The sequence below is a fragment of the Saccopteryx leptura genome, chromosome 11 (assembly GCF_036850995.1).
Source record: "Saccopteryx leptura isolate mSacLep1 chromosome 11, mSacLep1_pri_phased_curated, whole genome shotgun sequence".
NCBI classification, from domain to species: domain Eukaryota; kingdom Metazoa; phylum Chordata; class Mammalia; order Chiroptera; family Emballonuridae; genus Saccopteryx; species Saccopteryx leptura.
In genome coordinates this window covers 66,534,835-66,562,484 of record NC_089513.1, presented here as the reverse complement: position 1 = coordinate 66,562,484, position 27,650 = coordinate 66,534,835, and the positions used below count along the sequence as shown (strand labels likewise).

Genomic DNA, 27,650 nt, shown 5'->3' with positions numbered 1-27,650 from the left:
AACTCTAACAGCTGTTTTCTTTTGGAATAGAAACAAGTGATTTTTTCTTTATATTTTTCTATATTTTCTGTGATTTTTAATATTAAACATGAAGTATAATAATAATAATGATGATATGTGTAATTTAGAAATCAAGTGGTTATAAACAACAATCATAACCACTTGACAGTAGAGGAATTCCTTTCAATTTGAGGGGAAAGCACTAATATTTATATATAATTAACTCCTATGTGCCAGGCCCTGTGATGGTGGCATCTGAGTTAATCCTAACGATGGACCTGGGAGACATGTCTCCCTACCCCGCCCACTTTAACCATGACTCTTTCACTGGGGAGATTGAAGCAATAGGATGAGAATGTCCACAACTTCCCCAGCACATTATATCCCCCATGTCCAAGCCCAGGTGTCCGTTCTCCTATTGTTACACAGGACTCACCTGTGATCCCATCAGCAGCCCGCCTCCACCTGTGCTTTTCCTGGACACCCTTTTCACTTGTTCGAGGGCTTTTCTACAGCAATTCTTTTCTATCTCCCATCATCCATCCCCCCTCACCACACCCCCGTGTTGGACCATCCTATCAGGATATAAGTATCCTATCAAGATACAAACACGCAGTAACAGCCCCCCTCCAGCTACTCTCTCCCCTTTCGACACCCCCTTTTGAATCAAACTCCTCCAAAGAGTCGTCTGTATTCACTGACCCCACTTCCTCCGTTTTCTCCGAAGCCTCGGAAGTCAAGCTGTCAGTCAGCCCACCCCAGCCCTTTGGAACTATAGGAGTTGTGTCAAGCTCACCGTTGACTCCACATTACTAAACAATGGTCAGTTCTCAGCCCTCATCTTGCTCCCTCTCTCACAGCCTTTGATGCAGTTGAAAGAGTTGAGGCTTCATGAAACTTCACTGGACTCCCAGTTGTCGGCACTCCCCTGTTCCCGCCTACTTCCTGGGCCACTCACCCCCACCAATCACACGCTCCTGTCCTCTTGTCCGCAGTGGTTTCCGGCTGCTCCTCCTACACACACCTGCCTGACTTGCTTCCTCTTACCTTCAGGCTTTGACTCAAATATCACCTTCTCGGTGAGGCTCTTTCCCTGATCATCCTGTTTACAATGGCAATGTCCTGCCATGTCCCCTTTCCCTGCCTCATTGTCTCCATAGCACTTACTGTCATCTGATATACTACATAGTTTAGTTTTCATTTCTTTGTTGTCCATCATATAAGCTGTGCAGAGTCATAGAAGAGGGCAGAGTCTTTGATCTGCTTTGTTTACTGCTATATCCCCGACATCTACATCAGTACCTGGCACATAAGATAGAAAACATTTGTTGAATGAATGAATAATCAAACTCATAGGGATTGGAAAGGACTTAACACCTTACTGGATGCTTTAAAAACGTGTTACTAATTACAAGAACAGAAAGGAAATAGGCCATGAGTATTGCTTTTCTCTTCCCATTAGAACCTCTAATGAGACTGTGTTATTCCAAAAACAACAGCTTTCCAGTGTTTACCGATGTGCCAAATGCTTACGCTTTTTGTTTCTGTTCCTTTTTCCCTAATAGGTGAGGGGATGTGCTTGCCGATTTCCCACCAATAAACACCATCCTGAGGCTGGTTTTCCCTTTGGCATTTGACTTCTCCTCTTCTCAGATTCAGCCAGGCACTTGGTCAGTTGATACAATTTTTTGAGCACCTACTACGTGTAGAGTTCCCTAGCTGTCTTTCTGAATTATAAGTCTGCTGTGCACCACAACACATACATCGAACATTGGTGCCACAATCCTAGTTATTTCCACTCCTAGGAATGGTTGTGCTCAGTGTCTCCAGTGATAAGGATGTCACCTCTCTGCCAGAAGGTCATGATTGAGCATGGGGTGATGTAGTGGCTCCCAGACTCTTCCCTAGAACTCTACATCAGTGTCAAAAAAGTTCTAGGCCCTCTTCCCAGGATGGTGGGAATATAATCTATTGGTTGAGGCTCCAGATGGCATTTACTGTACGTTTAGATTCAGGAACCCCTTATGGTAACTGGAATTTCTGGGGTCCACAGACCGGAGCACTAATGTCACTAGAAAGAGTGTGGTTCTTTGAGCCAAAAAAACAGGTCTCACTCTTGTTTCTGCGCCTACTGGCTGTGCCACCCTGAGCAAGTTACCCTGCCTTTCAAAGTCAAAGTCCTCGCCTGTGAAATGGAATAGAAAACCTGCCTGGCTCCTGTGCTGAGGTGCAGCCCAGGGAAGCTGGATGAAGTGTTAATGAACCCAGGCGTCTCCTCTCTCCTTTCAAAATGCCCCTACCCAGGTGGCTGTCACTTACTGTGCCCTTGGACCTGTCTCTTTAACAAATATTAGCTGAGGTTATATAGAAGTGGGTTTTTCTGTCTGCTCCTTATTTTCCAATTTTATTAAGCTGAGAATGAATTTTCTATGAGGCTGGGAATTTCTTTAGGGCAGTGACGGGGTCTTCTCATTCCCCGGCCCCAGACAGGACCTACAATAAAACACACTTGCTTCAAAGGAGCCCCCGGGGGTCTCGGGTCAGAGGGAGCCCCCACCTGGCGGAGTGAAGGCTTCCCAGAAGGGACCTGGGTTCCTTCTCCTGTGACAGTCTAGGGGAACTTTTCCTCTGGTTTCTCCAAGCAAGCTCACTTCCTCCTGAACAGTTTTGCCAGCTGCTGTCAATGCTAATATTTTGGCAGCCAGGCCCCATGCCGTTCTGCAAGAGTTGGGAAACTGCTAATGATCTGATCTGAATAGCCTCTCCGCTCTCCCGTGCTCCTGCGCAGAACCCTCGGCTATGGGGCGTGGCCTCTCCTTGCCCCTGCCCTGGGCCTCAGGCCCTGGAGCTCCACCTCCAAACACCCAAAAACTGTATTTACAAAGGACAATATGGCCACCTCTGTCACTAGGGATCTGCTACTCGACTCTGGTACAGCAAGACTCAAAACCTTAAACACCCTCTCTTGAAGGACACGGTTCAGGCCCCAGGACAAAGCTTCTCCATTGTCTTGACTTTCGTCCTTGAAACAAAAGAGGGCTGTGTGTGAACGTCAAGATCTGTGGCTTGTGTTGCTTCTGCTGTTGGAGTTGGACATGAGCTCGAAATGTGTGTGAACTGGGGAAAGTGGCTGATTGATTGGCAGAAGCGCTCAGGCAAAAGACTAAAATTAATTAAAATGTCAAACCTTCCTCTCGCAAAGCAAGAATGCAGTAGATTCTTGCATATTGCGTTACGTGTCCATGTCCAGGTTTTCTTGCTTCTCTTCGTGTCACAATTTGTGATTCTGGAGTTACCTATAATTAGTGTAGTATTCACAACAATTGCACATAGCAAGTAATGATCATTCCGCAATATTCAACAGCTCCTGTGATTCTCGTGTGGACATGGGGTCTGTATAACTGGGGTTTCTCAACTGTGGCACTACCGACATCTTTGACTGGTTAACTCTCTTTGTTGTAGGGACTGCCCTTTGTATCTCTGGCCTCCTATCCTCTAGATCAGTGGTCCCCAACCCCGGGGCTGCGGACCGGTACCGGTCCGTGGGCCATTTGGTACCGGTCCGCAGAGGAAGAATAAATAACTTACATTATTTCTGTTTTATTTATATTTAAGTCTGAACGATGTTTTATTTTTAAAAAATGACCAGATTCCCTCTGTTACATCCGTCTAAGACTCACTCTTGACACTTGTCTCAATCACGTGATACATTTATCCATCACACCTTAAAGGCCGGTCCGTGAAAATATTGTCTGACATTAAACCAGTCCGTGGCCCAAAAAAGGTTGGGGACCACTGCTCTAGATACCAGTAGCAAGTTGTATCAACCGAGATACCCTCAGACATTATAAAGTGCCCCTGGCGGACAAAATCACCCTGGATGGAGAAACATGGGTCTAGACATAATGTGTATAAAGAGTGATATATATATATATATATTTTTTTTTTTTTTTTTTACACTGGCAACTATATGGATATTGCATAGTAGAATTGTGGAAATCATTTTATTTTGCTTGATTTAAATAATGTTTTTTAAGTGAGAGGAGGGGAGACAGAGACAAACTCCTGCATGTGACCTGATGGGGATCCACCTATCAGTTTCCATCTATGGCTGATGCTCTGCCTATCTGCCATGCTCACAACCAAGCTATTATTAGCACCTGAGGCAGAGGCTGCTCTTAGCCATCCACAGCACTGGGGGCCAACTTGCTTGAACCAATTGAGCCATGGCTATGGGAGGAGAAGAGAAGGAGGTGGGGGAGGGGTGAAGAATCAGATAGTCATCTCTCCCATGTGCCCTGACCAGGAATTGAACCCAGGACATCCACATGCCAGCCAACACTCTACCTCTGAGCCAACTTGCCAGGGCCAATTTAAATAATTTTGATTAAACATTTTTATATCCATTGTTTATCATTTGTATTTTACCCTTAATTGAATATATTAAAATAAATACTTTTTTGGAAAAGTGTATGTTCAAAAAGTCTACAGTCAGATTTTGGACACTGAATACAATCAAATTTTGTTGTTTTTATCTAGATCATTTACATCAATAGAACACCCATGATGTTAATATCTCAGTTGTATAACAACATAGTGATTTTGCTGAAATGAAAACAAAAAATAAAATTAACGGAATCGATATGTAATAATTAATTCAGCATGCTTTTATTTCATTGCTCACCCCAATATCACTGGCCCATCAACCAAGACATGCATAATAGTAACTTGTCAGTCATCTTTGATATTTGACTAAATTTCAGTCATATAAAACCTGTAGATTTATTTTTTTATTTTATGGTTTTGAAGACATATTTTTTTAATGTAGGGTGAGAGAATGTGTTTTATTGAACAGTTTATTTGCTTGCTGTGGATCTTTAAACTATTTAGACATGTGGCCCTTGGGCCTCCATTTATGCTTTCGCCAGGGGGTCTGCACCTGAGGGGCAGGTCTGGTTTTATCCCCCTGACCCAGGGTCTCAGTTCAGGCCTTGAAAGAGACTGTGCAGGTGCTAGACTCAGGGGAATGGGGTAGAGAGCAGGGGGTCAGAGAGGAAGCTGGTTAATCAGCCACACATCTGAGTCACACACAGATGAACCCCGTCAAAGAAGGCAAAGTTGATTATTACCTCATGGAGGCATCCCTCGCCCACCTGAGAGTCCAGGTGTTATCCACTCTACCCCAGTGAGGGCTCAGCATATACCCGAGACACAATCTGAACCCTCTTTCATTTATTCACTCAACAAGTGTTTATGGATCTTCTCCTGTTTGCAGGCATTGGGCTGGGCCAGGACAGATAAAACAGTTCTTGATGTTAAGCTCCTCTAGAGAGGAAGAGAGGCTTTATCCATCCCCACTTCTTCTATCTCATTCCTTCTTTCCTGTTATTCCTCCTCCATAAGCCACGTGAAGTAGAGAAAGACACATTTGAGAGTCACAGTATTTACCAAGTTCCATGTTCACTTTTCCAGGATCTTGCTTTCTGTTTTTCTAAACAAGAATTCACGTATTTAACTCGACAAGGACTTATTACTAACTGACAGGTGTGGACATGTCCTCAGAGGACCCAATGATCCAGAGAAAAATAGGTTCCTGGCCATAAGGGTATCCCATACCAGTGGGACATAACACCCTAACCTCCAAAAGCCATTGTTTCCAGGGTGTCTGGCCCTAGACCCTGGAGCCCTGCTTTGCAGCAACCTTCAGTGAACAGAGTAGCTACCAACTCCGCAAACAGAGGGCGAGGGCAAGGGAGGGGCCAGTCTGAGGACACCCTGGCTAATTACTTAATTAGTGGCATTGATCGGCTGCCTCCCCTCCCAGGGTGGCTGTGGAGATCAGAAGAGATGAGGAGTGTGTGTGTGTGTGTGTGTGTGTGTGGTGTGTGAGACAGTTGTTCCTGCAGTTGTCAAAGAATTAGAAGATGTCACTTTTGTCAAGGAGCCAATACCATTGTTTGGGAAAACATGTCTGTGAAATGCATGAGGAGTGTCATGGAACTTGGAAGGTTTGCAAATGAAGCATCAGCAGGTAAAAAAAGCAAAATCCTGGAGAGAGTCCCCAAGGGCCAGAGACTCACAGGAGGAAGAGAGGGACATGGTGAGAGTGTTAATCAGGTGTGCCTCTTAGACAAGATGCATGGAGATTGGCTACAAAGGGGGCACAGTGTTCTAGGTAGGCAACGTGCCACGGCAATTGAGCTAGCAAGGAGTGCGGCGGGCCAGCCAGCCGAGGCTGCCAGGCCAACTGAGGGCCACTGGGCCAAGGGCAAGGGGCCAGGCTGGGGACAGCCATGGGCTGGTGAAGTGAGATTCAGGCTTGTGAAGAGGCTGAAATGCTAGCAGAAGCTTTTCTTAGAAAGGCCGTGCACACGTGGCACATGGAAACCAAGGCATGAGGAGGTGTCAGCATCGTGGGTGGAGCGTTCAGACGAGATAGACCCAGGCTACGAAGAGTGGTTTGCTGAAAGATGCAATGAAAAAGTCCAGTGATGACAAATGACACCTGTGAAGATCTGCTGCAATCCTGACAGCTTCCTGGCAGACAAGTGCCATTCTGCTGGGTGCTCACCGTGCCCTGCAAGACTCAACCTCAGCTCCAGGTATAGATCCTGATGGCTTTACACTAATCTCAGTAACGCCATTGCCCTGGGTTTGGGGCACGTCAGTGATCAGGCCTGGCCAGTGAGCCATGCAGGGGACGGGCTGGCGCTCGGAAAGGCAGACACAGGAGAATGGTTCCTCTCGTCTTGTACAAGGTGTTGAGGTGTCTGGATGTGAGATGCGAACCCACCACAGCTATCCTGCCCCCAGCCTGAGGATGAAGCCCCTGCAGAGAGGGACAGAGCGGAGAGAGGGACACTGCCCCGCCCTGGCTGCCTCCTTCCTCTCGGAATGTCTCACTGTGTGAGATGACAGGTCCTCTCTGTGCTTACACCATCTCAGGGTGGGTTTTCTGCTGCCGCTGCCTGCAGTCAAGAGCATTGTAATATCTCTATCTGTATCTACAGTAATTACCCAGTCCAATAGAGAAGGGAAGCATTCTTCTGAAAAGAAGAACCCATCAAAGAGCACAATATATGCAAGCAACTGCGGGTATTTCAGCCTATTAATGAGTGACTTTCACGCCATGCAGCGAGAGGTGGGACCAGAGCTGTAGGTGGGGCCAGATCTTAAAGGGACTTGTACACTTTACTGGGGAACCTAATATATGAGATATGTGGGTTCAGTTACCCTGAATAAATAAAAAGTCAGCAACCCATAGGATTGCTGAAGGAGATATACCTAAGCTAGTGTAGATGGGGGTCAGTCCTACACAGAGATCAGGCTAAGGGCTTTGGTGACAGGAAGTAAGTCCCACTCCCAGGGGTGGCTATTGAGTGTGAGGAAGCTCTCCTCTGTGACCTGCACACCTCTGGTTGTTCGACAGATGTTCGCTGTGCACTGCATGGTGCCAGGTGGGGGCAATGCTATCAAGGACATTTCTGACATCAAGGTGTGCATGGCCGGCATGAAGGTCAAGGCATGAGAACACAGGTGTCAGTGTCATAGGTGAACAAAGTGCTCAGTGGAGACAGACCCAGGCTACAGAGAGCAGACTTTTAGATAATGCGATGAACACAGAGCCCAGTGATTACAAAGCTCAGCAAGTTGGTGGCTCGGTTGAGGGCCAGAGGGACCTGGTCCCCACCACGCACTGTAGGCCGCTTCCTTTTTTACTCAGAGGCCTACAAGGGCCACGTTCCCCCAGCTCCTCTGTGGGACCAGCTGGAGGGACCTGCGTCCCCAGGCTTCCTCCTGGGTCCTTTATTGGCCCACCTGTCAGGGTCACCTCGCAGGATGGTTTTGCAGCCTGCCTCCGAGGAAAGCCTGGCATCTCTCCCGGGTCCCGTGGCCTCCTGTCCGTTCCCTTGGAGCCTGATCACACACTTCAGGAAGGCGTTCCTGTGGAGCGAACTCACATCCCTGCCAGGAGCTACGGTGGCCCGTGCCTGACGGCCTTCACCTGAAACAAATCCTTCCCTGGGTGGGAGCCAGGCCAGGATTAATTCTCTCTGCTCAGTCCCGAACCACACATCCTATAAAGGAGCCTAGAGGCTTCCCATCGTCATTTCAGCACGCTGCAGATACATGGTACTGCTTCTCAGACCGGCTGTAGGTCTGTCTCACCAGCAGTCGTTGAAATTAGCTCATTATTCTCATACTCCATCTTCAAAGCTGCCACCAGATTTAGAGACTCTGGTCAAGAGTCCCAATAGTCCCCTTCCCCAGCCTTCAAAGACATTCCTCACCCCCATCTTGGACAGCACAGGAGCAATAAAGGTTTAAAGCAGGGAGGAAATACAATCGTATTTGTCCTTTGGAAAGTATTTCCTGGCTTGAAGGAGGGAGGGCGAGATTGCAGGCCGGGAGGTGAGCTGGGAGTCTATAGCAGAGACAGTGATAGCTGGGACTGGAAAAGGGGCAGAGAGGCAGGAAGTGGGGGGGAGGAAGGAAGGGAGGGAGGAAGGAAGGAAGGAAGGGAGGAAGGAAGGAAGGAAGGAAGGAAGGAAGGAAGGAAGGAAGGAAGGAAGGAAGGAAGGAAGAAAGGAAGGAAGGAAAGAAAGAGAGACAGGAGCAGGGGGTCATGAGGCCAATTTCTTCTCCAGTTGTTCATTTTGCTGTTTTCTGTGATCTGCAAGTTGATTAAATGACCTTAAAAGCCTCCTGCCCCCATCCCCGAAAGTCTTTTATTCAAACCAGCCACCTGGAAAGCTGGCCTCCCCCTGGTGCTTAATTCACTCAAAGAAAGATGAGAAGAACTTGGTTACCAAGCTTTGACAAGTTGCTCATAAAATTCAGCAGGAGCCTGTAATCCTCAGAGAGTTCTATTTTTATCAAAAACACACACGGAGAAGTGGAGAATTTTCAGATGAATTAGACATGACATCGATCTTTTTTATACAAAAGAAGAGAGAAAAGCGATGGTGATACTGAGTTCAACCTCCCCCCCCCCCCACCCCGCTCCACTGCCCAATTTCCCTGAGTTGCCACATCTAATGGCTTAAGTCAGGCCATAGCTCCCGGCCTGACCCAGGCTCAGACCACGGCAGGGGCTGGTGGCCAGAAACACCCCGTGGTTTCACTGAGACATTGAACATAGCACACAACCACCCAGACAGGGCCTGCTTCCACCTGGGCAAGAGCTGGCCAAACTCTTGCCTTGATTCCCTCCAGCCCTACCTGAATAATAACAGCTACTTACACTGCGAGCAATGAGTGGTGGTCAGAAGGCTCAACATAGGACATGATCTACCCTGGGGCAACCTTTATTCCAGGGGTCGGGAACCTATGGCTCGCGAGCCAGATGTGGCTCTTTTGATGTCTGCATCTGGTTTGCAGACAAATATTTAATAAAAAAAAATAATAACGTTAAAAATATAAAACATTCTCATGTATTACAATCCATTCATTTCCTACCGTTCATGTTCATGGTTGCAGGTGGCTGGAGCCAATCACAGCTGTCCTCCAAGACAACACCAAATTTTTATTGGATAATGCATAACATACATGGGTCGTTGTATGGTTCTCATGGAATTACATTTTAAAATATGTGGTGTTCATGGCTCTCTCAGCCAAAAAGGTTCCCGACCCCTGCTTTATTCCATGTTCATCAGGCTGTGGTCTTCCTTGGCCCATTTCTCACACCCCTAGCTGTGGCTGGGCGTCACCAGGACTCCTGTGTCTCCTCTCGTGAGCTGCGCGTGATCTGTGGTTGTTCAGTGTGCTCCGTGGAACCCGCCGGATGGTGGGAGGGAGGCCGCAGGGCCCCTGATAAGGCACTATTCTGCTGGACTGAATATAGTCCCTCCACAAAATTTTATCAGGTAAGCTTATCTCTGTCTTCTTGGCCAGAGCTCATTATTAAAAAACTAATTGCTTTATGGTTGACGAGTAGAAGATAAACTTTAAACAAAGATAAGCCTTTGTTCTTCCAAAAGCTAGACAGAGAGGACAAACAGATCCTAATGAAGTTGGGCGGTAAGTGAATCAGCAAGGAAGGCTGGCCGTAACGGAAGGGGCTGCACTGGTCTCACCTGCAGCCAGCGGCCACCGCAGGGAGACGTGGGCCCGAGGTCACCAGGCCCTCTAACGCTTCGAGAGAAGACAGAGATCACAATTGTCTGTGCACATCTTGATTTTTAAATACTGGCAATGAGTTCAAATTCTAAAGAGACATAAACATTTGCAGTCAAACTCATGCAGAGACTGGGAGCCGTGGACTTCTGGCTTAGATCCATTCAGGGAAACAGACCGGACTGTCAGAGAAGAGTGATAAAGGCTTCAGAGTTCAGGGACCAGAAAAGGGAAGAGTTTGAGAGTATGGGTTAGTGATTCCGGAAGGTCCTTGAGACCCTTTCATGAAGGGGTTTCATGACCCTTGGGGTCAAAACTATTTTTTTTAATAGTACTGAGATGTCCTTTACCCATATCACTGAGTTGACAGTTTCACTGATGGTGAAAAACAGTGGACAGCAAAACCGGTCCCTTAACATGATTGAAGGCCCCCACTGTACCTGCAGTCTGCATTCTTCCCTGCCACACACGCGGGAAAACAATGGCCAGTCTCACTTAAGAATGTTCTCTATGCAGCAGTAAAAAATTTTCATTTTACTCATCTTGACAATGGAGATATGTGTCAGACTGGGAAGTATACAGAAGTCCTGCTGTCTGCTGAGATGTGACTGAAGGAAGGCACTGTGATGGGTTTGAGTTTGGAGCTGAACTAAAAAAAATGGCTTTTTAAAAAAATGTAACATGGCCCTGGCCAGGTAACTCAGTTGATTAGACCTCATCTTGATACACCAAGGTTGCGGGTTCAATCCCTGGTCAGGGTGCATACAAGAGTCAACCAATGAATGCACGAATAAGTGGAACAACAAATCAGTATTTCTCTCTCTCTTTCCCTCCTTCCCTCTCTCTCTCTCTCTCTAAAATCAATTAAAAAAAATTTTTTTTAACAGAGCACCATTTTTACTTAAAAGATTCACTGACAGACAAAACGTGGTTATTCCAACGTGGGTATTTGGCAGAAATTTTCTCAAATGAACAAAGTGAGCCTGTCACATCGAAGAAGCCAACTGACAGTACCTGTTGCCAAGGATAGAATTTGAGCTTTAAAAACATTATTTTTGGAAAACTGCACCCATCACTGTAAGCTTGACAGCTTCCCAATATTCTAAAGCTCTTCTGTTACTGGAGGTAAAATTAATGAATGGGGTTTCTTTTTTTATAAGGAAATGTGTCAACATTTAGAGGATATGCATAGTTCATTGAATCAATATTTTCCAAATGACCAAGGTATATTACAAAAGCATGCCTGGGGAAAAGATTCATTCAAAGTGCAAGACAGAGCAATGGCTTTTAATGTAACAGAATGAGAAATGCATTGATGTGATTTCAGATTCCACATTCAATTTCTCTTTACTGCTGGTTGAGTTCGTGTGGTATCAAAGAACATTCATAAATATCTGAAAAAGCTATTATAATACATTTTCTCTTTTCCAGCTATCCACTTATGGAGGCCAGATTTTATTCATATATTTCAACCAAAATAGCATATCCTAATAGATCAACTGTAATAAGCTAGACATTGAAGAAAGTTGGCAAAATATAAAACAATGACACTCCTCTCACTTGATATTTTTTGTTTTGGAAACTAGCAATTAAAAAAAAAAACATGTAAATTTATATTAACATTTAATGTGTTTATTGTTTTCTTGCAATGAAGTACTAAGTACGTATTTTTAAAATTCTTAATTTCCTACAATTAATTAATAAGTACATTTTTTTTTTTTAATCCATAGTAAGTAACCTTGACCCATGTAAATTAGCTCTTTGGGGGGTCCATGATTTTTAAGTTACAAGAGGCTCATCTATGACTGTGAATTTTGAGAACCTCTTTGGTCGAGCATAAGTCATACCTGTCTTCCTCTGCTCCTCTGGGGAGCCCAGAAAGATCACAGTCACTAAGGTCCACTAACCTCTACTTTAAGGGGCTACAGTAGAAGTTATGGTTTACAATTTAACATTCATTTTTATGTACAACATAATTTTATTCGCAAGCCCCCGTTGGAAGGGCAGCAGGCTCTGCCTTTCCCAGATGTCCTCATCTGGGAACTGGGAGAGGTGAGCTCCGTGGTCCCAGACCCAGCTTGACCGGTCAAGATTCAAACCCAGGTTCTGGGACTCCACGCCCAGAGCTGCTCCCGCTCTCCTATCCCTTACCTCTGTGCCCAAGTGAGCCTTGGCCCCTGTCTTGCTCTCTGATCTCATGAGCAAAGTGAGGCTGTCTTAAAAGAGAAACTGAAATTCTTTTACCACTTCAAACGTTCTGCAACTACACCTGCCACAGCAGCTCTGCCCACCGCCTGCAGGTCTAGGTGCCGCGTGACCCATCTGTCCCCCATAATGACTGTTTGTGAGTGAAGGGACAGGGGCGGTCACTCGACCCAGAGGCAGAGACCGTTCAGAGATGTTCTAGGCTGTTTGGCTTCTCCCCCTCGGCAATCTGATCTGAGACACAGAGGGTGTTGCCAGTTTGATGGAGTTTCCTGGGGCTGAAGGCTCAGGTTGACTTCGGGGTTGAGATGGCCACTTTGGGGTCACATGAAAGATAACTATACAGAGGACACTGCATGTGCGTGGAGAGAGAGAATGACAACAAGAAGAGGCCATGGGGAGACAGAGGAAGCCTAGAGTCCTCACTTTCCCATGAGAACCGACCACCTCCGATCTGTCCTCCAACATCCCCGAGGTGACCTACGCGTTGTGCCTACCCTCCCACCCACCCTTCTCCTAGTGAATTTGTAAACTTTATTTAACTTTAATTAACTGAAATAGTCACAAGTGGTTAGTTAGTAGCTACTGTACTGGATAGGGCAGGTGTAGACATGTGTTCTTAAATTTTAGTGCGCATAGCAATTATCTGGGTACTTGTCATAACAATAGATTCCAGGATGTCCCCAAGGGAACCTGATTCAGTGGGTTTGGATGGGGCCAGGGAAGTCTCATTTTTAACCAGCACCCGGAGAGTTTCTCATACAGGTCGGCATCTGGACCGTGTTCCGAGAGTGACTATTAAATGGGTGTTAGGGGATCTTGGGCCACTTTTGACTTAGCATATTTTGGCCCCTAAACTAAAATTTGCCGTATTTACTCTCACACTATTGAAATTCTGGAATAAAAGAGGCACTTCCTAGAGGTCAATTTTCTGGCTTCGCTGGTTTCTCCTTGGAAGCTCAGAGGTCTGCCCGTGTCAATTTGTTCTGCTATTAAGAAAATGAGATTCTGTCAGTGACCACAATTGTTTCTCAAAGTAACCACCTGAGACCATTCTTCTTCTCTCTTCCTTTCCTTCTGTTACGATTGACCTGCCCCCCAGTACCAACCTCTCTGTTCCTACCCTCTCCCCACATCCTGAGCCCTCCCTTAGGGGCAGCAGGGCTCAGGGTCCTCTCCTTGGCCAAGAAATCCTCCTCTGAGTGATCTGAGACAATCACCCCTGCTCTTCGGGGTAGGTCCTGGGCAGTCATTGCCAAGTTCAGTTGGAGCCAGAGAGGTGGCAAGAAAGAGAGAGGCTGACACGTGCCTACATCAGTTCTCCCAAATGGCTCATGGCCTCCCCGTTTAGGAATATAAAACAGGGCCACATTTATGCTCAGGCCCCAAATTCAATGATCCTTCATGAGCCCTTTATTTTCCCAAGCAGAATGTAGCCCTTTTCACGGGGCCTTTGGTAAATTCTAGAAACCGCCCTAGGAGAACCTCATGTTGGGCCACAGGCCTAGCTTCCAGCCAAAGCAACCACTCAGGCTTCCCTGAGCCTGACTTTCAGTCACCCATTAAGCTGTCTGCAGAAGACTTCCAAGGCGGCCAGTCCTCAGCACGGCACTGAATTTTATGCAGAGAGCAGAGGATGGCCCCTTTCTACTCCCGGGCCACCCTTTGTCACCTGTGTCCTAAGCATCTCAGCTCATACCCAGACTCTTGCAAATAATTCCATCAGTGTGGTCTCTGGAAACCAACGCCAGGCTAAGGGGCCGGATGGAAGACAAATCCACGAACCCCTGTTTTCTTCCTTCTCCAACTACAACATGTAAGCCCCGTGCAGATAGATGGATACACACTGATGGGAGGGGATACTGACACTTGCAGTAACCTGGTTCTACCCCCAGCCAGAACTGCCCCGTGGGACAAACGCTTACAAATGCTCCAGTCAGATAAACCGAGGATGCCTGCTTTCTCCACATCATTCTAACGCGAGGGCATGTAAGATGCCAAGAACAGTCAGCAAAGCTGCTGTCAGATGGCGGGGAGGGCAGCGCCCTGAGGAGGAAGCCAGAAAGCTTTCTTCTTAGAAACACAAACATCTTGCCCCTCCTGGAGGGCACCACCTGTGTGTGCTTTTCTTCCCTTTGACTCACTTGAAAGCACAGGTCATTGATTTCGGCTCTCCATTGAGTCAGCTGCTTTCAACAGACTCCAGGGAGGAGGAGTTAAGGCCTGCTTTGAGACCCTCAGGCAGCAGGGCCAAGGAGCAGCTCTCCCAGGCGGCTCCAGCCCCGGGAAGGGGCTCTTCAGCTCCCGGTTCCGCTCACGCCAGCCCTGAGTTGAAAGCACCAGCGGGGTCCTGGTGTCCAGGCTGAGCAGTCAGCGCGGCCCTGCCTACTACATTCTATCCGATGGAAAGTTCCTTTCAATAATGAGCTATCTGGGAAGGCTCAGGGAGCTAATTTTCCTGTCCTCGGATAATCTGGTCCTGCTGACCCCAGAAGTCGCCTGCCAGCCGGCTGCCGACACCAAACACTGAGCCCGAGCACCCTGGCACCTTGGCTCTGGTCCCTGTCCAGCCGGGCCACCGAGCTGCCATCTTCGACGTGGTGAGTGGTCTCTGGCTGCGGCTCAGGAAAAGACAGATGGCCAAGAAATGATTTTCTGGAGTTTCCCGACCAGATTTCTCTCCTATGTATCATGAAGCAACCCGTGGCTTCAAGATTTATCCCTGGAGGGGCAAGCAGCCAGTCTCTGACTCAAATCCTGCCGGCGTGGGACACGTCTGAACGCCACGGGATTTAGGTCAGGGTTTGCGTATTAGAGCAGCCCGTTCTCATTTTCTGGGACATGGGGAGGCAGGGAGGGAGGGCAGCTGGATTTTCACAGCCTGTGTTAAATCAGAGAGAGAGACAGCAAAGGAGAGGGAAGTCCGGTAAGTCTGGCCTGGTACTGGCGTGGGACAAGGCTGTCCCCTCGCACCACAGGGAGGGGAGAGAAGGGCTCTGCCACCGATTACCCCGGTGCCTCGTGCCGGTCGCCCTCCGAGGCACTTTGCATACAAGAGCTGGCTTACTCCTTGCATCTCTGACATAGGTCATTTCATGGAAGAGGGCATTTTTCTTTTCTCTGTCTGAGGACTCCTCCTGGTGATCACCTCTGCTCGTGTGGCTTCAATGACCCTCTATGCGTTGGCAACCCCCAATCAAGCTTCTCCATCTTCTGCAGCCCCAGCACCGGTACACAATCTCCCAGGGAAGCTTTTCAGCCTCAAGCTCAGCACAAACTCCCCACTGTCTCCTGCACCACTCCCTGTGACCATCCCTGTCTCTGTGAATGCATCACTATCCACCAGAGGCCACGGTAGGAACCAGGGAGTTACATCCCACAATCACCAGGTCCAGTGCTTTACCTGTGAAATAGTGCTTGGTGCCACCCACAGGTCACCATACCCCACCATGGCACACTGGTTCTGACCACCGCACCACCTCCAACCCGCCCCCCAGCGGATCGCCCCCTCCAGCTCATCGGCACTGTGACCAGAGGTCTGTCCTCAACCATGTAAACCTTGCTGCCTAGTTTGAAACTCGATAAGTTTCCTGAATTGTTCTGAATCTGCCTTAGATGTCCCATCAAGATCTGGCTCCTCCATCTTTTCAGTGTCACCTGCTTCCCCACCCTCCAGCTGTACTTGACAATGTTAATTCCCAGAGTGTCCTTCTTATTTCTTTTTTTTTTTTTCTTTTTTTTCTTTTTGTATTTTTCTGAAGCTGGAAACGGGAAGAGACAGTCAGACAGACTCCCACATGCGCCCGACCGGGATCCACCCGGCACGCCCACCATGGGGCGACGCTCTGCCCACCAGGGGGCGATGCTCTGCCCATCCTGGGCGTCGCCATGTTGCGACCAGAGCCACTCTAGCGCCTGAGGCAGAGGCCACAGAGCCATCCCCAGCGCCCAGGCCATCTTTGCTCCAATGGAGCCTTGGCTGCGGGAGGGGAAGAGAGAGACAGAGAGGAAAGCGCGGCGGAGGGGTGGAGAAGCAAATGGGCGCTTCTCCTGTGTGCCCTGGCCGGGAATCGAACCCGGGTCCTCCGCACACTAGGCCGACGCTCTACCACTGAGCCAACCGGCCAGGGCCCCCTTCTTATTTCTTTGCCCAAACCTTTGGAAGCTATTCCCTCTTACTCGCAGATGACCCTGCTCCCCTACCCTCCCACTGGCTGGCTGCCTCTCCCTGGTTCTCTGATTCTAGCCGAGATGCCACTTTCTCCAGCAATACCTCCAGTCTCTTTCCTATGCATTCCCTTGTCATGGCATTGTCCTCAACTGGATCATCTGGATCATCATGGAGTCCTGAGCACCAGGCACGACATCTGGCACAGAGCAGGTGCTCAAAGCATTTGTGTTGAGTGAGTGAATGAATGAAGAAATTGAATGAGTAACTTGCCCAAAGTTGCTTAGCAATTCGATGATGGGATTGGGATTCAGACCCACTCCTGTTTGCCTCAGAGCCTGTGGCCTTTCCTTTGCACTCTGATGACACAAGTGTCATCATGCAGATTATTTAAAGAAAGGCTATAGGACCTCTGGGACTAATAGAGTATCTTGGGAATAAATGCAGTGAACTTTTGAGGGTGGTTTGAATCTGACATTTGGAAATCAGCTTTGAGTATTCACCATCCATCTGCTTACTATTCTGGTCTAGAAGGCAGGTCTTGTCTTTCTCTTTATCTGTAAATGGCCTGACTTACATCTTAGAGTCACCTCTTCTTCCCATGCCTCAGCGAGAGTACAGTTTGATTCCTGGCCACATGCCCCAGAGCTGGGAAGAGAATGGGCCATGACTGTACTTTCTTATTAAAGGAAATTGCTTGTCTTTCTGTCCCAAGATTGTACCGACCTGTTGTTGATGCAACGCGACCAACTAGTATTACAAAATTCAATCAGCCTGGAAAATTTCAGCAGAGGCCAAAGAGGAGCCTCCTTCTCAGCGGCAAGCCCTGTAAGCACAAAATAACAAGGCTTGCTCTTCTGCAAGTCGTGGATGAATTACATTACCTACCTGGGCTTTATTCAAATGAAGAGTGACATGCTGCTGGGGTGCAGTGGGGATGCGAGACTCAGCAAAAGCCCTGGAAACCCTCAGAAGTGGGCTGGAGGGACCCCTTCCTGCAGGATCACGACCTCCAGTAGGGTATGAAATAGGCACAATACATGCAGCTTCCTACAGCCTTGGGCTGTGATCATAGGAAGTTCCCACCAGGATACCCTCTGAAAAGGGAAACTTTGATTTGTCTCTTGAACCCTCGATGGCTCAAACACACTGAAAATGCCCCTTTTGGATTGATTTCAGAATATTCTCCCCAAATTGAGAGCTGCAGATAAAACCAGTTGGCCATAAACTGATCGGGACTGAGTCAATATATGGGGAGAGATATGGCAATGGTCTCCGTTCTCTTGTATGTTTTTGAAATTTTTCATCAGAAAGTATTTTTGTAAAATGCTCCCTTTGAGGATAATCTGGTAAAAATTTTCGGAGGAATAATTTGGTTTTCTATATTCAAAGTCCTTTAAAATGTGTAAATCCTGTGACTCAGAAATTCTACTTCCAGGAATTTATCTTTAGGAAATAATCATGAACGTGTGAAAAGCTTTATCTTCCAGCATGTTCACCACAGTCTTGTTTATAAGAGGGAGAGAAAGGAAACAACCTGTGTGTTCAGCAGCAAAGGCTGGTAAAATAAATTACAGTGCCTATTATGCTTATGCAGTCATTAAAATAATATAGGGTCTGATGACAGTGAGGAGAAACAGTCGTTTCATACACTGTTGGTGGAAATAAATTGACTAACTTTGGAAGGCAAATACTTATGACCCATCATTATTTAAAATATGAATATGCTTTTTCAGCAATTAAAAATTTAGAACTTCTTTTCCATTAATAGCCCAAAATGTGTATACGAGGATGACGATAGCATTCTTCATAGTAGAAAAAAAATTAAAATGATATAAATGTTCCACAAATGGAGACTGAAAGAAATAATGGTACATGACACAATGGAATACTTTATGGCATTGTTTGTAGGTAGTCATAGCTTACATTTTTTATAGCTTACTGTGGGCCAAGCACTGTTCTAAGTGCTTTGTAAATGTTAATTTATTTAATGTATGGGCATGAAAACATCTCTGTATCTGTCAGCAATTGCTGTATAACAAATTGCTCCGAAACTCAGTGACCTAAAGCAATAAGCATTTTTTAGTTTGATTGACCTTTTGTTGGCCTCTCAGGTGCCACAGAACCCTTGATATCTGCAGGGACCCCATGGCTAAGGGCAGGCTGAGTCATGGCAGAAGATATTGTTGGGCAGAGTAAACAAAGTTTGAGACTCCTGGCTGATGAGAGAAATGCATAAATTCTTCCCCCAGCAAATTCCTCCTGGAGTCAGCTTTCCTTCCATGGTACGATGTGGAAGGAATAGAAATGTATTCTGTCCTCACTAGTCTGGCATCCGGATCAGGTTTTATAATAACCCTATTTGTTGTGGACTGCCTGTCCCGGACTATTATGTCTTTAACACCCATTTATCCCCATTAAGATATGTGTCTGCTTGGGAGGCTTGTAATCTCTTTATATGACATGCTGAGGCTCCTCATTTTCTCGACAACTAATATTGATGTTACCAGATGATACCAATGTGTTAACACATTTCTTCTCGCAGTAAACCTTGTGCACAGTGCACCAAAATGCTGCTTGCCCCCTCCTGTGGCTTTGCAAGATGGGTCAGTCTCAACTTTGAGCAATTTCTGGGTGCACATACCATCTGAGCCTCCTCAAATGAACCGATAAGTGCAAACAGTGCATTTTTGGGGGTGCATATTGTCATATGTATCTTCCTGTTTTCAACTAACAGAAAGAAAAAAAATGACAACTTCCAGAGGAAAAGTCGACAAATTCCACAAAGCTTGTGCAAGCATTTGGACAACTTAAGTAGAAAATCGTACCCTCTAACAGGGATGGTAACAGCCAGTTTCAGGAATTAAACCATTCTCTGCAAAAGAACTTCTCTCCCTGGAGAATGAAGAAACTAAATTGGGTGTAAGGTTCTTAAAGCTCTGCTTATTTTTAAAGAAAATTATTTTTGCTACATGTATACGATTTTAATTTCTTAGAATGAAACTTAGAATTTTTGAAAATTTGAGCTATCAACCCATCACCTCTTTATTACTAATCAGGACAGAGCTCTCTTTGAAGTACTCAATGTTTTTCAAAACAGAGATTTTGAGTAAGTGCTCCAAAAGGCCACTCCTGATTTAGTAAGTGGATTAACTAAATTTAACACATATTCAAACTCTTTCTGCCATTGAAGCTTAACTTTTCTGGATCTTGGTTGGCCATACTGTATCTATTATTTTTCTATTATGATGTCATTTGCTGGCAAATGTCCCCTTCCTACCCATGTGGACACAACGAAATGGGTAAGAATAAAGAAGAGTAAATGGTGATGAAATAATCCTTGTCTATGAACTCCACCAACCAAATCCCAGGAGCTTCCTCCCCGAGGTCACACACCCCTCCACACAAGGTCCCCCCAAGTTCTGCCAGTTTCAGGGCTCATCCCCTGCGTGGCAGCAGTTCTTGTCATCCTGGTGGAGGCATCCTGGTCACCCTGACAAGTATCAATGAGCACGTCCATCCTCTGCACCCTGGCCACGCCTCTGGACTCAGCCACCGCAGTGAAGTGGCAGAAGTTACCTTCTATTTACCCAGGGGCACGATTCTTTTTTTTAAAACCCCATCTTGGGAGATTTCATACTCTAATTTTCTTACAACACCCTAGTATATCCAACCTTTTTATGCAATTTTCACTTCAACGTAATAATATTGAAAATATAAGCATCACCACCATGTAATAAGCCCCTTTAAGCTGCCCAGACATGGTGTTAAGCCCTCTTTGTGGACCATCTTAATTGAGCATAGATAGCAGGTTGCAATGTTCTCGCTTGATAAGGTTGTGGCTAGGAACAGGTGCTTTGGAATCTGGCTGTCTGGGTTCCAATTCCAGCCCTGAGATCTTAGGCAAGTTTACAAAGACCTCTAAGCCTTTTTTTCCTTAACCATATAATGGAGATAATAATAGCCCCTCCATTACTAAATGAAATGGTGCATAGGAAGCACCTAGCAGAGTGCCTAGCACACTAGAGGTGATCAGCAATGGTAACTGACCTGGGTCTCTCCTGGGAGTATCCCCAACCATGTGACCCACAGATTCCCCAGATGTGGCAGTCTCTTGGTCTGGGGACCACGACAGCCCTCGGTCTTTGCCTGCACTCTAGCCCTCTTCTAATTCCCAGGACTGAGCAATAACGCTTTGACTCTCTCCCACTTCAGTATGAATTTCCTTCCTACCTATGGAGATAGAAGGGCAGCTCCTGCCCCTCTGTTCTGCTTCAGTCAAAATTCACTTGCTGCAAGATCCGCTGGCAATGACCCTGCCAAGCTCCGAGCCCAGGCTCACAGAACAGGTTCTTCTTCTGTGACCTGTGATTACACACAGTCCTTATGAAATTCTTTTTAAATTAAGGTACTCAATTTCACTTGATACCTTCTATGTCTTAAGAGAATGGAATTATTCCTCTTTATTCTTGGTTTGGAAAGAGCCAGCTCACCCCGATGTAGGGTTCTTTTCCCAACCTAAGAACTGCCATCCCTGGGTGGCCTCAGGGCTGTGGACCCTTTGAGCCCCAGGCTGCCCAGAGACCCAAACTGCCGATCCACTAATGCATTTCCAAAAATATGTGGATGCTATTGTAATTACTACAGTGCAAGAAAATTTAAATGCTCCACTGAATCCATGGTACCTTTTATCATTACTGCACATCAGCTTTCTAATCAGTAGATACTGAAAGCACAGCTTTGATCATACAAGAATGTTTAACATGTTTAACATTAAAAAGGAGATTGTTTTACTTTAAAAAGCTGGAAACTGCTGATGTCATGAAAAGAATCCGGAGGGGAAGTCAGGTAGGTTGTCTGGGAGTGTGACCCTGCCTCATACATCACATCTGCTCGCTGGACCTCAGGATCCTCGTCTATAAAATGATGGGGATTCGAAGAGACAGCCGCTAAGCCCCACAGTGATTTTATGGGTCTAAAATCACTCCCTCCTAGCTATAGGAGGATGAATACTTACAGGAATGATTGACATTTCTAAAGATCTTATTTATTGATTTTAGAGAGAGGAGAGAGCGAGAAAGGCGGGGAGGAGGGAGCAGGAAGCATCAACTCGTAGCTGTTGCTTCTATGTGCCTTGACCTGGCAAGCCCAGGGTTTCAAACCAGGGACCTCAGCGTTCCAGGTGAACGTTGATCCACTGCGCCACCACAGGCCAGGCGGCTGACATTTTTAAAGGAAACTATAGATGTGTTCTATAACCACATAAAACAAAGAGAGCGGGTTGCATCTGTTAGTTTTTCTACTATATTTTTGGAACTCGAACCCTTCCTCTAACATCCTCACTTTTCCCGTCATCACTGGCTGTCCCCTCCTCTGCCTTCAGCATCCTCGGTCTGCCTTTCAAGATGCGGTAATGTTGGTATTTTCCCAGAGATTATAAGGCGGTTGCTACTGCACTCTCCATTGTTTACCCATGTCATTTGCTTGGTTTTATTTTTGTGTTCCATGCCCTCCATGACCAGGGCCTCTGTCACATACTGCTCTCTGTCACCACAGTCTTAACGCTCTGTTCTGAGCCAATGTCCCCTGTCACCCTCTCACTATCTTAAATTCGTCAGTGGGAATTGTCATTGCAAACACTCCAACTGTTGCTTAAATATTTGCCCCTTTGCTATGACAGCTTATTTCTAAAGAATGAAATCCTCACCGTTGAGTAATGTGTTTATGAGCTCGCCCACCACCACTTGGGCCTTTGTGTTCTGCCCCTTTCCATTGCCACCCTCCCACCTCTGCACCGACCAATCAGAATGCCTCTTTATGTCTGGATAACCAATCAGAAGATGTCCTCATTCCAATAAGCATCTGGGAGGGGGAAGCTTCTCTTATAGAAGAAAACCCGGGCTTCTAGGTTTCAGCTAAGAAAGGAGACTCTGTAGGTGGCGAGAACGACGTATTGTAATATTTACTTTCTCTTTGGTGAAGGCATAGAGGGGAATTTCAAGCCCTCCAAAGTGACAAAACATTGAGAATTCTTCCGTATTTAGAAAAGATTCTTGCTCCCCTCCCCAGGAAGGACATGGCTGTCCCTTTAATACTATGGCTCTGAAATGGACCCAAGCTGTTCCTCCTGAATTGTTTTAAAACAGCTAACGCAGGCTGGGATTTTCTGTTAGACTTTGTTTAATACGAAGGGATAATAGAAAGGAAATGCACAAAGAAAATACCAGAAACATTTTTCAAATCGAGTGCAAAGTAGAGTGCTTGTGTCATTGTTGTTTTGTAGATCCTGGCCCATTCTTTATTCTCTCTGAAGTGGTTACTCTCTAACCCCAAGAGAAGTCTAACTCGGATGTCCCGGTGTGAATGTCTTGTGTCCCCGCCTCTCTTCTATTCAAGGCAGGCTCAAGAAGCTACAGCCAGGAACTCAGCAAGCATGGCCGGCTAAGCGCGGGGGTGTGAGTACACTCCGTACCACTCACACCCTCCCGGTTTGAATTCTCTAGTGGGGGTTTGCGGGCAGACAGGCACACGTGCCGTTCCACTGCAAGATTGTGGACAGTGCTGGGGACAGACGCAGAAAGTGCTTCCTAATCAGGCCGAGCGGTCCAGGAAGAATTTCCGGAGTCTGTCGGGCTTGAGATGAGACGTAAAAGATAAGTATGATTTGCTAGATTTTAAAACGAGAGAGGAAGAAGACGGTCCTCGCAGGCAGCAGGGAGGTGTGCAGAGTGACTCACTGGGGAACCAAGTTTTTCTGTTTGGTTGGAACAAAGAGTGTGAGGAAGAACCTCAGAAGAAGCTGGAAGGAGGTCAGAGGACCAGATCAGGAAAGAATTTGTGCACTGAGCAAAAGGGTGTCAACTTTATCTGGTGAAGGCTGGGAGCCATTGAAGAATTTTAAGTACGGGATTGACTTAATCAGATGGGTGGTTTCAAAACTCTAGCAGCAACATATAGAAAAAGAAAAGAAGGAGGAGAAAGAATAGAATTCAGTCTGAAGCCTGTAACAACAATCCAGGTGGGGAGTGATGAGGGGTTAGTCTGAAGTAGACACTATAGAATTTTGTGACTATTTAGATATGGGAATGGGAGGAAGAAAAAGAAAGAAGAGCCTAGAATACCTCCCAGTTTGGTGGTTGAAATAATCAACTACATAGTAACAGCTAACTTGGGCACCTACAGGACATCTCAACATCAGTTTGAGACACGTTAGATGTTTTGCATACTTTTATTCTATAATTTTTATTATTATCTTTTTTTTTTTCGAAGCTGGAAACGGGGAGGCAGTCAGACTTCCACATGCGCCCAACCAGGATCCACCGGCATGCCCACCAGGGGGCGATGCTCTGCCCATCTGGGGCATTGCTCTGTTGCAACCAGAGCCATTCTAGTGCCTGAGGCAGAGGCCACAGAGCCATCCTCAGCGCCTGGGCCAACTTTGCTCCAATGGAGCCTTGGCTGCGGGAGGGGAAGAGAGAGACAGAGAGGAAGGAGAGGGGGGTGGAGAAGCAGATGGGCGCTTCTTCTGTGTGCCCTGGCCAGGAATCGAACCCAGGACTCCCGCACACCAGGCCGATGCTCTACCACTGAGCCAAACGGCCAGGGCCTTCATTCTATAATTTTTATCAAGAGCCTACTATGTGTTGGCCACAGTTTTAGGCAATGGGGATGCAGCAGTGTGAGGCAGGGAGACAGATTCCTGCCTCTGTATAGTATGTAGGAGAGTGATAAGTAAGAGAGAAGAATCATGCAGGGAAAGGTGATGAGAAGTTTTAAATGGGGTGTCCAGGGAAGGCCTCACAGAGCAAGTGACTAGGAGCACTCAGACACGTGGCTATCTATCTGGTAGCAGACATTCTCAGCAGAGGCCCTGAAGTAGAGTAAACCCAGCAATTTCGAGGACACTGAAAACAGTCCATGTGATTGGGTGGAGTAAAGAGGGGGTGAATAGAAAGAGATGAGGGCAGAGAGGTGTGGGGGGTACTGCAGATCACCAGGGTCATGCAAGCCATCACACCAGCTCTCAAGTAGTGATATCAGCCGACTTGCATTTGGACAGGATCACTGTGGCTGCTCTGTTGCAAATGGACTGGAGGGGCGTGGGGGCAAAGCTAGAAGCAACAGACCAGCTAGGAGACCACACCAACGACCCAGGTGAGAGATAATGAAGTCTTAGACCAGGATGATGGTGGTGGCGACTGTGAGAAGTGGTGAATTCTGGATACGTTTTTGAAGGCTTGGTTAATGCTTTAGATGTGATTGTAAGAGTCAAAAGACTTCCGTGACACCAAGAAGTTCAGCCATGAAGGAGCAAGCTGGGAAAGGGAAACAAAAAGGGTTCAAGTGACAAGTTAATATTGAGACCCTTATTAGGCTTCCAAGTAGAGAACTAAAGAGCGATTGAATATATGAGTTGAGTTCAGGAGAGAGGTCTGAACTGAAGCTGTAAATTTGTGTCATCAGCATGGAGATGGTACTTAAAGCCATAAACTTGGATGAGCTCATCGGCGACTGCAGATAGGACAGGGAAAGAGTCTAAAACAGGGGGTCAGTCCTGGGGGAAATCAACAGTCCCTGCAAGCCACCCACTTTAGGAGAAATTATTCTGGGTTTTGAGACAAGGGCAGATTAACCTCAGAAAGGGGAGGAAGGATTGCTTCTCCTGACAAAGGAGACTGGACAGAAGTTTGAGTCTGACGTCCTCATCTCCACGGGAAACTGCCCTCATGTCCCCATTCCTCATCTTTCCAATCAATGCCCTGACTTTAACATAAAATGCTACAAGGTTGTGAATTTCTTTTTGGTAATAGCTTTTTAAAGATATGATTTACATGCCATACAATTTATCCATTTAAAGTGTACAGTTCAATAGTTTTTAGTACATTTACAGATGTAAATTCTCTTTGCATTGTAATTCAGCCATCTTCAAGATTAGACCTTGGGCCCTGGCTGGGTAGCTCAGTTAGTTCGAGCATTGTCCCATACACCAAGTTTTTGGGTTCGATCCCCAGTCAGGGCACATACAAGAATCAATCAATGAATGAATGCAAAAATCAATGGAACAACAAATCACTGTTTCTCTCTCTCTCTCTCATTTTTTCTCCCTCTTCTTCTCTATCTAAAATCAAATTATTTTCCCATTTTTTATTTATTGATTTTAGAGAGAGAGAAAGAGAAATAAAGAGAAAGAGAGAAACATCAACTTGTTGTACCACTCATTTATGCATTCATTGGTTGATTCTTGTATGTGCCCTGACCAGGGTTTGAACCCTGGTATATCAGGACAACGCTCTAACCAACAGAGCAACATGGCCAGGGCCAAATTGTTTGCCCATTTTTAAATTGGATTTTTATCTTCTTATTGAGTTTTGAGAGTTCTTTATATATTCTGGATACAAGTCTCTTACCAGATACATTATTTGCAAAGATTTTCCCACCATCTGTGGCTTCTTTTTATTTTCTTATGATGTTTTTTGAAATGTAAAAGTTTTAAATATAAATCAAGTACAATTTATCTTTTTTTTTTCATTTATGGACCATGCTGTGTGTATGGTGTGTCTGTGTGTGGGACCTGAAGACCCTTTTTCCAACCCAAAGTCATAAGATTTTTCTCCTATAGTCTTAAGTTTTCACATTTATGCTTATGATTCATTTTAATTTTTCTGTGCCTCTCAAACTTCAATGTACAAATCACCTAGGGATCTTGTTAAATCCGTATCCTGAAAACAGAGGTTCTGGTTCAATAAGTCTACTGTGGTACCTGAGAGCCTATGTTTTTTAAAAGCTACACACACACACTACCCCCAAAATACTTATGAAAACCCAGCTCAGGCGAACTCCCTTGTCTTCCTTCTCATCTGGGAGAAGGTACGGCTCTTTTTATGTAGACCCATTTCGCTGCTCTGGCTTCTCTGTTTTCCTCTTGTCTCGCTGCCCTGATCCCACACAGCCTGGAAGACAAGAAAAACCCTTCCCCTCTCAAAGGAGGGAAGAGGAAAAGCTGAGATGACAAGGACAGAATTCTCATTAGAGGATGGGTTAAGGGAGGAGTCTATGGTTTTTCACTTGAGAATATTTTTGCTCCTGTCCTATAATGTAGTAACTGGGGGAAAAAGGATCGGTATTGTGGTGAAAGGAATTTTTTTAAGGGGAAAAATTTTGACACATTTGCAAACTGAGGAGCAGGGTCAATGGGCTATAGTGGTCGGCAAACCGTGGCTCATGAGCCACATGTGGCTCTTTGTCCCTTTTTGTGGCTCTTCCACAAAATACCATGTGTGGGTGCTACCTCAATAAGGAATGTACCTACCTATATAGTTTAAGTTTGAAAAACTTGGCTCTCAAAAGAAATTTCAATCGTTGTGCTGTTGATATTTGTCTCTGTTGACTAATGAGTTTGCGACCACTGGGCCACTAGAACAATGTGAAAGTTAATAAAGGAATCTGGGGTCTTGGGAGGGTAGCTCAGTTGGTTAGAGCATCATTCTGATATACCAAAATTGTGGTTCGATTCCCAGTCGGGGCACATTCAGGAATCAACCAATGAATGCATGGATGGGTAAAACAACAAATCAATGTCTCTCTCTTTTCTCTAAGATTAATACATTAAAATTTTTTTAAAGAAATCTGGGATAATTAATGGCATGAGGTCACTGAGGTGATGGGTGGCAGTGGGGGGGGTAAGTCTATGGCAAAGTTGGGGTAAGTCCGTATGTTTGCTTCACCCACCACAGTCCTCCCTGTCCCCTCTCTGCTCCCAACTTTTTGAAAAATATTTTCTCCTAAACTTCTCCACCAGGGCAGGCCCTTGCTGTTCTTCCTGAACCCTGGCGGGAACTCAGGCCACACCACCTCCTAAGTGGGCAGAGAAAGGGGAGTTTGGAAACACACATGCATTAATAGTTGATGTCTGGTCACGAGAAGTATGCTCCCTGTTTTCTAGACAGAGAAACAGGTCTGTAGCAGTTAACCGGCCCATGACCATGCAGCTGGTTTAGGGACGTCATCACTGTACTCCACTTTGAACTTCCAGACATGACCTTGAACTTCTGAAACTGATATCATATGATTTCCTGTTGTGTTTGGCCTGCCCTGTGTTACTCTTGCTTTGATCTTGGCTATCTGTGTTCAATAGGAGTAGCTTTCCTTAGCGTTGGGTTTC

The 27,650-nt window shown here is 46.1% G+C and overlaps 1 non-coding gene across 1 annotated transcript; it reads right to left on the bottom strand.

Annotated features, from left to right (window-relative positions):
• Positions 1-16,376: 16,376 nt before the first annotated feature.
• TRNAT-AGU (transfer RNA threonine (anticodon AGU)) lies at positions 16,377-16,452 on the bottom strand. Its single transcript has one exon. It is a non-coding gene; the product is annotated as a tRNA-Thr (tRNA).
• Between the last annotated feature and the right edge of the window lie 11,198 nt (positions 16,453-27,650).